We start from the raw sequence: 11,964 nt of genomic DNA on the forward strand, positions 1-11,964 counted from the left end.
AACACCGGCAACTCCTGCGGCGCACCTGAAGCCAAGCTGTATTGACTCCGTCTTTCCCTTGGATCCCTCAGCTGCGAAGAGAGGGGGGTCTGCTGCATGGGCAACAGCAGACCCTCCATATCACCCTGCCCAGGCTCTGTAGCTTCAGCTTCACTGGAGAGGACACTCCAGCGTCATCGCAAGATGTCGATTCAACATGGGAGGAGACAGATACCGTGTCACTCCCGAGTCGGACTGCACAGCCATTCTCGGCGGTGCAGATAGACTCTTAAGAAGCTACACCATCGTCTCTCGAGAGGGACGGCTGCTGACGACGGAATTGCTGGAAACAACACAAATTTATTATCTTATACTTCCGGAGGGCAGAAGTCCAAGATAATTTTCAATGAGCTAAAATCAAGGTGTCTGCAGGCCTGCATTCTAACTGGAGGCTTTGGGAAAGGATGCATTTCTTTGGTTTTTCCACCTTCTAGAGGAGCCTACATTTCTTGACTCCTGGCCCCTTCCTGCATCTTCAATGTCAGCAGCACAGCACCTCATCTCCCTCTGGCTTCTGCTCCCAACCTTACATCTTCTCTCTCCTGGTTCTTCTGCCTTTCTCTTAATGGGACCCTGGTGATTACATTGGGCCCACCTGGTAATACAGGACAATCTCTCCATCTCAGAATCCTTACCTTAATCACATCTACAAAATCCCTTTTTATGAAGGAAAGTAATGTAGTCATAGGATTTGGGGATTAGGGCATAAACATCTTTGAGGAGCCATTATTTAGCTTATTACACACAGTTAGTGGTGGAGGCAGGATTCAAATCTATCTCCAAACTTTTGATTTATTAACTATGCTCTGTTGCTTCTGTGAAAATATTTACATAGTCATACTCATTTTAACACTCAACATAGATTTAACAAAATTTGGGATATAACTACACTGGGAGGATGAGGAGAAGGAAAGTATGTAGTAAGCACCATAAGAGAGTTAATTCTCCATATTGCACAGCAGAAAGGCAATAGACTAAATAATCTAAAACTAAAAGAAAAAATCAAAGAATAAATATATAGCGAAGTTATTAATATGTGTGGAAAGTCTGGAAAACTAATAGGTTTTGTGAAACATGTGTGGGCATTACTTTGATTCAAGATATTTAATTAGAAAACCCTAAGTTGTGAATAGAGGACCATGTTTATAGAGTTTCTATTTGCAACTTCCTCCCTGTTGGTCTTTACTCTCATGTTTCCCAGCTCACCGACCTTGTCTCAGGATCTTGTTACTTGCTTCTGGCTCCTTTCATGATGACTAGATTTGGCTGAGTTCCTTAGCCTTGGCACTCTTTCTTGGACACAGCTTTGGTATTTGTCCTCCAGTTGCAAGTCTGAGACTCTGGGTGTCTAAACCTCCTCTGCTAGAGGGCGGACAGACAAGGGCCAATCTGGTTTTGGTGGTTTCCAGGCAAAGGATGTGGGCAGGGCACCTCTGTCCCATGTTAATAGGGCCTGAAGCCAAAAGGCAGAGACCAGAATCAGAGGCAAAAGTAGAAATTATACACCAGCGAATTCACCTTAGCGGCAATGCAGAGAGCAGGAGCCAGGTTGTAGAGCCAATATGGGATGAGTGAATATGGGTAAAGGAATGGAAATTTCTTCCAAGAACAAGGAGTGACAGAAGGGACTGGGGCACTAGAAGTGACAAGCAAATGAGCCATAACAAGTAGGGAGGGCTTGCACCTGTCATTAGAACCAAGTACCCCAGTATTTTTTCTAGACTCATGGTAGATTGCCATTTATGTGATTTGCTTTGGTTAATGAAATGTGAATGGGGGCAATGCATATTATTTCCAGACAGGTATTTTAAGAGCCAGAACAGTAGATGCCACATCTTCTTACCACAGTGATGATGTAGCAGGTGTTTATTTTTTTTAAACTTTATTTATTTATTCATATTTTAAAAATATATTTTATTGACTATACTATCACAGTTGTCCCAATTTTTCCCCCTTTGCCCCTTCCACCTGGTACGCTCCATTCCCTACGGCAATCCCCCCCTTAGTTTGTGTCCATGGGACATGCATATAAGTTCTTTGACTACTCTATTTCTTATACTGTTCTTAACATCCCCCTCTCTATTCTGTACCTACCATTTGTACTTCTTAATTCCTGCACCTTTTCCCCATTCTTCTCCTACCCCCTCCCAGATGATAAGCCTCCAAATGATCTCCCTATCTATGATTCCTTTTCTGTTCTGCTTGTTTGCTTAATTTGTTTTTTAGATTCAGTTGTTGATTAATATGCATTTATTGCCATTTTATTGTTCATAGTTTTGATCTTCTTCTTTTTCTTAAATAAGTCCCTTTAACATTTCATATAATAATGGCTTGGTGGTGATGAACTCCGTTAGCTTTACCTTATCTGTGAAGCACTTTATCTGCCCTTCAATTTTAAATGATAGCTTTGCTGGATAGAGTAACCTAGGTTGTAGGACCTTGCTTTTGATCACTTTGAATACTTCTTGCCAGCTCCTTCTAGCCTGAAAAGTTTCTTTTGAGAAATTAGCTGACAGTCTTATGGAAACTCCTTTGTAGTTAACTATCTGCTTTTCTCTTACTGCTTTTAAGATTACTTCTTTATCTTTAACCTTTGACATTTTAATTATGATGTGTCTTGGTGTAGTCCTCTTTGTGTCCATCTTGTTTGGGACTCTTTGTGCTTTCTGGATTTGTATGTCTGTTTCCTTCACCAAATTAGGGGTATTTTCTTTCATAATTATTTTTTTCAAATAAGTTTTCAATTTCTTGCTCTTTCTCTTCTCCTTTTGGCACCCCTATGATTCAAGTGTTGGTACATTTGAAGCTGTCCCAGAGGTTTTTAGTCTACCCTTGTTTTGGTGATTTTTTTGTTGTTATTGTTTTTTGTTTTTTGATTCTTGTTTCTTTTTGCTGTTCTGATTGAATGATTTTTCTTCCTTATGTTCCAAATCATTGATTGGATTCTCAGCTTCATCCACTTCACTGCTGGTTTCCTGTAAATTGTTCTTTATTTAAATCAGTGTATCCTTCAGTTCTGCCTGGGTCTTTTTTATGCTGTAGAAGTACTGCATGAGTTCCTTGAGAATCCTAATAACCAGTGTTTTGAACTCAGCATCAGATAGATTGCATATCTCCATTTTGTTTAGTTCTTTTTCTGGGGTCTTGTTCTGTTCTTTCATTTGGGCCAATATTTCTTTGTCTCCTAATTTTGGCAGCTTCCCTGTGTTTGTCTCTATGAATTAGGTAGAGGTGCTTTGACTCCCTGTCTCAGTAGCATGACGTATTGTAGAAAAGTGTTCCAGTAAGTTGAATGAGGTGGAGCCTTAGGTAATCACAGGGTGGGGCAACCCATGTGAACCAGGTTGATGTAGTCTCTGATATGGTGTCGCTGCTCTGTGGCTCTGTGTTGGGGAGGGCTCAGAATGGGGACAATGCTGCTGCCTGGCCTTTGGTATTTTTTCTAGGAGGAAGCTGTCCCCTTGCACTCACCCTGATGCTAGACACTGCAATTTCTCCCCATATGACACTGATGCCCTTCTAGCTGCTGTTCTCATGCTGAAGCCCAGAGGGAGTGAGTCTCCATAAGTCCTAAGTCTGTTGCTCACCCTTTAAGATAAGATTTCTGAGAATCCTACAGTTTCTTCCAGCCCTAACCCCCACTGGTTTTTTTCAGCCAAAAGTTATGGGGACTTATATTTCTGGCACTGGAACCCTGAGATGGGTGGTCTGGTGTGGGGCTGTGACCCCTTGCTTCTGAGGTAAGGTATCCCTCTTGATTTTCATTCACACACGTAGGTGTGGGACTGCCCATTCCATGTCTCCACATCTCTGTGTAGCAGGTGTTTAGATGGAGCTTCCGTCAGTTTGGATCTCTTAGTAACTACAATGAGTAGAGCCCCCTGCTGACTCACATTGGACATACAGAATGAGTAACAAATTTTTGTTATATAAAGGCTCTGAGACCTTGGAATTGTTTGAGAACACAACCTGACTTAACCCATCATGACTGATACACCAGAGCAGTGATTACAAGGAAGGATCTTTGAGAACTTGATGTGTCAAACCCAGAAAACCAAGTTCATTCAGTGAATCCAAAGGGCAGGAACAAAGCCTCAATGGATGGTAACATCAAGAGTCAAGACCCGAGAAGATCTGGACTTGGATAAGAACTGATTGGAAGTAAAATTGAGAGGATGCTAGTTAATTCCTAGGGAAGGGATTGAATAAAGTGAGCAATACTTGTCTTTATTATTCTCTCAGTTGTGATCCACAGGCTGGTCTGGTGGGTTTGGAGACTCAAGGTTAAGTAAACATGAGGGTGGTTGAAGCATCATTGCTCAGGAGCTTGTGGAGTTTCAGGTTGGTAGTGCAGGGGGACATAAGAACATAGTGGGGGCACTCGGATTAGACAGGGAGCAAACTATTAAACACAAACCCTGCATTGATGAAGTACTCTGCAAAGGGATGTTGACAGGTTCTCTGAGTCTTTGGCTGAGATGTGCTATTTGGTCATTACTGTATGTTGGGCAGTGTTCAGGTGGAAAAGGATGTACCCTTCTAAACTGGAAGGCACACTAGTGGCTAGGTCAGAAATTAAATAACTGTGGAGGAAGACAACCTCACGATGAACAGATTGGTTGTGAAGGTGTAGATAGGGGTTATTAGGAAAAACCTGCAGGATAGGAGGTTGGATCAGAAACATCCAGGGAAGAACTGGGAGTTAAAGAGGATACATTAAATCCTCACACTTTCCATGTACTGTTGACATCAGTGTGGAAGTCTTACACAGCAGTAATATGAAGGATGTTTTGTTTGATTCTATACTTTGTAGAGCATATTTACAGCTAGTGAAAGCTACTCAAGAAGTACATGACAGAGCATCACCCTGAGCACATGCTCCCTGATCTTTAGAGAGAGCGTCCACATGGCAGTTTTGGCTGTCTAGAGTGTATGAGATTGAAAACTCAGAACATTAGGAAGAGGTAGCCTGCCTGATGTGAACAGAACTCCTCTGCATGTGCAGCTGCTGCAGGCTGTGATGGGTTATGTGACCTCGCCACAGATGCAGAGCCCTGAGGAAACAGTGACTAAAAGAGGATTTTAGGCTGGAATCCCCATTTCCTGGGATAACATTTGACCTCAGTTAGGGTCATCTTCCATGAGAAATGGGTATAGGGTTGAAGTTACTAGACTTGATGACCCCCTGAGATACAGTCTTCCACCCATAACTTTATTACAAACTAAAAGTCTAGAGGACTATAAAATGCCAGATTGGCTCAGATAAGACCAACACAGAGATACAAAGCTTGCAGCCTCTGGATTATAGAGCAACAACCAGGTTGCTCTTTTGTAGTGCTTTCAGAGCAGGAAAGGGCTGAACTAGCATTAGTAATTTCCAAAGCTGCCAGATATAGTGATGAGCTATGTGGAGGCCTTGGTAGTCCTGGTAGGAGTTCTTTACAAAGGACGCTGGGGGCTTGCTGGGGAACGGGTGTTACAGTTCGTGAGAAGAGCTTCAACTTCAGGCTAGAAGAGGGAATGCAGCTGCTTGGCTGGGCACATGTTCAACTGGACACTTGTACTAGGAAGGGGGGTGATAACCGGGCAGCTCCTCAACCACACTGTGGGTAGTGTCATCTGGAATCTCTGACATTGAGGTGGCAGGGGAGTTGAGGCTCCAGTGGCCCAAGCAATGCTGGTGGGTGGTAGGCATGAGTCCTTCAGGAGATGCTCTGGTTTTTGGCTTTCAGTATGGAAAGTCCAAGGAACTCCAACAGCATGGGCGGCATGGAACAAATAGCAGTGGGCTTTGGACACATTGCCCCCAAGAAGAGCTGAAATGAAATGGTCTTTGGGGTCATTGACCTCTCTCCCAACCCCTCCCTCCATTTCAACCTCCACAATATTGCTTCCTCTCTTTTCCCCAGCTATTTTTTTAAGAATAGTGAGTCCAGTTACCTGCAAAGTTTTGCTTTGCTGAGTCAAGTATACAAGTGATGTGTGACCACCTATATAGTCTTTCTCCATGTCTGTCCACATAGTGAATAACTCTTCCTTTAAAGAAACACTGAACACATACTCTTTCAGCATTGATTTAATGGAGTATCAAGTCATTAGCTTCCACAGGGTCAGTGTTCTGATCTGGCCCTTTTCTACCTGCCCTAACAAGGAAGACTCTTCCCAAGCACAATAGGAATGCAGGAAAACCTTTGTTGTAGCTGAGGTCTGAAGTACAGCACCAGATATATATACAGTTCAATGAAGCTCAGTCTGAAGATGCCAGATGGGGAGATGGGAGCAGGAATGAAGCCATGGAAGAGTGGTCAGCACAGCAAGACAGGGCAACACTGGCATGGCTGAACTATGATAGTCAGATCCTCCATGGTGCTTGAAATTCCGTCTACCTACCATTGGCTAATTGTAAAGATCCTTCTATCCCCCCAAGATGGGGGTTCTAGTAGAACTCAAAGGCATAGTTTTGCTGATGTTGGCACCAGTTTGGTCAAGTAGAACTAGAGGAAAATAGATCCAGAAGGGTCTAAAAACTGTATAGGAAAGAGCCAACATCAAGACTGGAGAAAGCAATGGTGTCATGTCTGAATGATGACAAAAAGCAGCTAAAGCTAGAAAGCTGGGAGCCAGGTGACAAGAAGATCAGAAACAAAGGCAAAAAGTAGGAAAGTATATAGTTAGAACTTGTAAAGAGGGCTGAAATACCCAAAGTTCCTTTGTGTTAGATGTCAACCTAACACAGCATAGGAAGGGACATTCTGTAATTAAGAATATAAGTGATACTAACAGTAGTTACTTAATAGTAACAGTGATTTCAATGACCATTTAAATAACAACCTTAAACAGTTGTAAAATACATTTAGAATAGTTGGGAAAACATAAATAAGCATTAGTGAATTATTTTTGTTTTGTTGGTGTAACAGTGGCATTGTGGTTAATAGGGAGAATAGTCTCAATTTTTTAAAGCTACATGATGAAATATTTAAGGATGGACTATCATAACTGAAATTAACTTTGAAATGGTTTAGCCATAAACACATATACATGTAGATAAAGTCAATGCAACAAAATGTTAACTAGCTTTGGATTCAAGTAATGAGTTCAGTGTACTAGTCTTTCTACTTTTCTATTTGTTTGAAAATTTTTATTAATAAAACTTAAAATAAGGAAGTTAAATTATTAGCTTTTCTTTTTAAAAAATGATTTATTTATTTATTTATTTATTTTTAGAGAGAGGGGAAAGGAGAAAGAGAGGGAGAGAAACAACACTGTGTGGTTGCCTCTCACTCATGCCCCCAACTGGGGACCTGATGTGCAACCTAGTCATGTGCCCTGACTGGGAATCGAACCAGTGACACTTGGCTCGCAGGCTGACGCTCAATCCACTGAGCCACAGCAGCCAGGTCATTAGCTTTTCTAAATAGCTCAATCATAAACTAAAATACAGCTGTGTAATAAATAATTATACTAATAAGAAATCAAGACTCTGTGGGTAAAAATGTGTTATCAATTATCAAAGTTGACCAGAAACATTTGGCCAAAGGTCTTTAATATAAAGAGATTTTGTAGTTAAATGAACGAACACATTCCTTGTTTGCTTAAGCAAATTTGGAGTCAGGCTTGTCAGTTGCATCTAAAGTGTCTTGACTAGCAAAAGGTACTACCCTTGATCCTTCCCTGATGTCTGTGTCGTGAATCCTGTGAAGGGATGAACACTAATCATTCACCTTTATCTAGACAAAATATATTCATTCTTCAGAGCCCTTGATTATCAATTCAAGGAAGGGGTAAGGAGAGCAAGGTAATTCTCTTCATTTTTCTTATGGAGTGTCTGAGAGCTAGAAAGAGAGATGAGAGGCCTTCTAATAATTCAGTAATTATTCAATTCAAAATGTATAGTGAGTAGCTATTATATAATTAGCTATCACAGGCCAACATACTTTACAGGCCGAAATAGAATGCACAAATAGCATGTACTATACAAGTTTGAGGAATTTCAGAATATCCTGGTCAGATGATGGAAAACCTCAAAGAAGGCATGCTGAAATGATTAGGAAATTTGGCTCGTTAGGACAAGGGGGAAGATGGAAACTGTGGAGACCCTCAATTTATTTCATTCCTATACACATGTCCTCTCTTTCCTCATAAAGTTAAAAACCTGTTGTTGCTCTTATTTATATTTTGGTCTTTTCCACTCACTATCTGTCCCTCAAAGAAAAGAACCATGCCACATTCACCAGTTCATCTGTGGCACCAAGATTAGCAACAGGTATAGTAAGGTGGTCAGTAGGTGGGTGTTGAATAGAGGGATGTGTGGAGGGAACAGCATCACCTAGATCTGAGACCTTGAAGACCCACAGTCCACTCCTGTTCTTAACTCACCTCCTACACTTCCAGCCTAACTTTCCTCTCTACCATATAGGTGTGATCATTACAGGTGTCATTTGCCAGGATACAAGATGCAAATATGTAAGTGATGGGGAAGTCATACATTAAGAATCACTGTCCTACCAATATCTTTAGGCCCTGAAGTCCTATCTTTGCCTGGGGACAGCAGCTGCTGTGTCGCTTGCCAGCTTACTGCGCTGGCAGCTCTAATTGCTAAATGAACAATCTGTGAGGAGAGAGGTTCTCAAAAGAGTATTTGGGCTCCTGAAGCCCTGGGACAGAAACACAATATTGTGCAATCAGAAACTACCACCTCAGCAGGAGAGACAAGCATTGGATTTTCCATTACAGGAGGAATAAATTTGGAACCTGGAGGCATCCTTGGAATTTTGGTTCCCAGACTACAGTGGGATGCTTCTGATATGTGGAGGAGCTTTGCTTTCAGAATGCGAGCTGCTATAATAAAAATAATGGTTTACAAAAGATAAATTGGGTAGTGGTGATGCAGTTTATGGATTCAGCAAACGTATTCACAGCATGAGTCTTTGAAGTTCATCCATAAACAAATATTTGTTTGGTATCTGCATGTGGAGTAGAGAAATCAAGAATTCTAAAACATAACCCTTTAAGATGTGGCAATTTTACTGAGGAATAAATCAAGTAGTCATGACGAAAAATTTGAAGTGCTAGACAAGAAATACGATAAGGATCACATAACAGATACAAGCACTCAAGAAAAAAAAAATTATTACTCCCAATGTTCTTAAAATAGATTAATTTGCAAATGAATATTTAGATTATCAAAATCAAGAGAGACCTAAGAAACTGCTGGAGAAATTCAGAAACTATTTTATCAAACAGCTCTAATCTTAGATTTACTCTGTAATGAATATATTATTTTAATATTTTAAAAACAATTTCATTGACAAAAATATGTTATATTAATAAATATCCTATGACTCAGACAAATATAAAAAGGAAGGCAATGCCATTATCCAGAGAGAATCCCTGTTAATAGTTCCTTCTACATACCTCTTTTTTTGGTGTAATCTCACATACACACACACACAGGGACCATTGTACACATGATGTTCTCTAATCTCTTATTTTATTTGGAAAAAAAGTGTGAGCACTTTTTCATGTTACTATAGCTAGATTAACATCATTTTTAATATATGAGAAGATTTCTATTGTTTGCATGTATGTCATAGTTAATTTAACCAGTTCCCTATTAATAAACTTTTTTTTTTATTTCCACTCTAGAAATACTGGTATTAACATTCTTGCAAATATATCTTCGGAAATTTGTATTATTCATTCCATAAGATAATTTACAGAAGTAACATTGCTGAGTAACTTTTCCCCAAAGGTAACCATTATATAGAAATGTGCTAACCATTCTCTGTTTTTCTTTATAATTTATCCCATCTGTATGTATTCCTAAATACCCACATATAAGCTTCTTAAATTCTTTTTCTCCCCTTCTTCTTAAAGCAAGCCCTTTAACACTTTTTGTAATACTTGTTGGGTGGTAATGAACTCCTTTAGCTTTTTCTGGTGTGGGAAACTCTTTATTTCTCCTTCAATTTTAAAAGATAGACTCTCTGGGCAAAGTAGTCTTGGTTGTAGGTCCTTGCTTTTTTATTACTTTGAATATTTCATGCCAGTCCCTTCTGGCTTCAAATATTTCTGTTGAGAAATTGGCTGAGTGTTATGAGAGCTGCCTTGTAGGTAACTGTCTTTCTTTTGCTGCTTTTAAGATTCTCTTTTTGTATTTAACCTTTACCATTTTAATTATTATGTGTCTTGGTGTGGGTCTCTTTGGGCTTATGTTATTTGGGACTCTCTGAACTTCCTGGATTTGTGTGTTGTTTTCCTTCACCAGGTTAGGGAAGTTTGCAGTCATTATTTCTTCAAACAGGTTTTTGATCCCTTGCTCATTCTTCTCTCCTTCTGGTACCCTTATGATGTGGATGTTGGTTTGCTTCATGCCATCCCAAAGGATCCTTAACCTATCCTCATTTTTTCTTTAATTCTTTGTTTCTTTTTGCTGCTGTGATTGGGTATGTTCTGCTACCTTGTTTTCCAAATTGCTGATTAGATCCTCTGCTTCATCCAACCTACTGTTTATTCCTTCTAGTATATTCTTCATTTCAGATATTGTATTCTTCATTTCTGATTGGTTACTTTTTATGGTTTCTATATCCTTTTTCATGTTGTTGTCATTCTCACTAAGTTCCTTGCACATCCTTATAACCTTTCTTTTGAATGCTAAATCTGGTAAATTGCTTGCCTCCATTTCATTTAGCTCTTTTTCTGGAGATTTGTCCAGCTCTTTCATTTGGGGTATGTTTCTTTGTATCCCCATTTTGACTGCCTCTTTGTGTTTATTTCTATGTATTGGTAGATCTTCTATGACTCCCAGTCTTAATAGGGTGACATTATGTAATAGGTGTCCTGTGGGACCCCATGGTGCAGCCTCCTTGATCACTTGTGCTGGGTATTCCAGGAATGACTCTAGTGTAGGTTGTGTGTGTTCTCCTGTTGTAATTGAGTCTTGATTGCTATTGGCCCATTCATGTGTGGTGTTGACCCTCAGGCTGGATACCTGTGAGAATCAACTCTGACCACAGTGTATGAGCTTTATGCAGGTGCTGACCAGACAGAGCAGAATTTGCCTCAGCAGGGTCTAGTGCCTGTGAAGATCTCCCTTTGGATATGCCACTTGTGAAGCTAACTGAATCCTGCTCTGACGTTGCCTGAAGGTGGCCACAGGGTGTTCTAGTTCTCTGGCCCATTGGGAGGAACTTTGGTTCGGGGCAGTGTCAGGCACTGTCTGTGACTGGCCCTGGGCAACCTATTTGGAGGTACAAAGTGTCCTCAAAGTGGCTGCCTCTACTGGACCTGGGTGCACATGGGAAGGACCAAGCTGTGCACTAAGGCAATTTTTTTTTTTACCAGCACTGGCCAGAGAGCAGGTCAGCAAAAGTCCCAAGGCTTCCTGAGATCCACTTCTGCCTGCCTCTACTTACTAGCTGCCTGTTAGGCTCAGTCACTGAAGGGGCCTCTGGTGGTATTTGAGTTGTACGAGATAGCTTCTCAGTGAGTCACCAGGAAGGGATAAGTGGTGTTCACCAGATCGATACAAGTCCAAATTTGGTGTCAGTGCTGGGTCTGAGGCCACTCAGGAAATGTTCCAGGGTATACCATGCTTAGCTGCCATCCACTGGGTGCTTGCATACCTTTGTGGTGGGGCAGTGTCTCTGGCAGTCATAAGGGTGAAATCAGCAGGGTTTATCAAGCCTTAAGAGACCAAGATTTGGCTGTATGAAGGGAAGGCTCTGCACTGGTTAGACATGCAATGAAAAGTTTTCTCCCATCCTAGAGCCAACAAATCAGCCTGTCCTAATGTCTGCACAGACACTGATCTTAGCAGAATGAGGCCACTGGGAATCAGGAGAGGGGGAGATACCAGTCAGGTTTGGGGGAAGGTAGGGAACGTGTCCTTTGCTTTGGAGTCACACAACTCAATATGTCCCAGGT

Source organism: Furipterus horrens, unplaced genomic scaffold, assembly GCF_987537825.1.
Source record: "Furipterus horrens unplaced genomic scaffold, mFurHor1.1.pri manual_scaffold_6, whole genome shotgun sequence".
NCBI lineage: Eukaryota > Metazoa > Chordata > Mammalia > Chiroptera > Furipteridae > Furipterus > Furipterus horrens.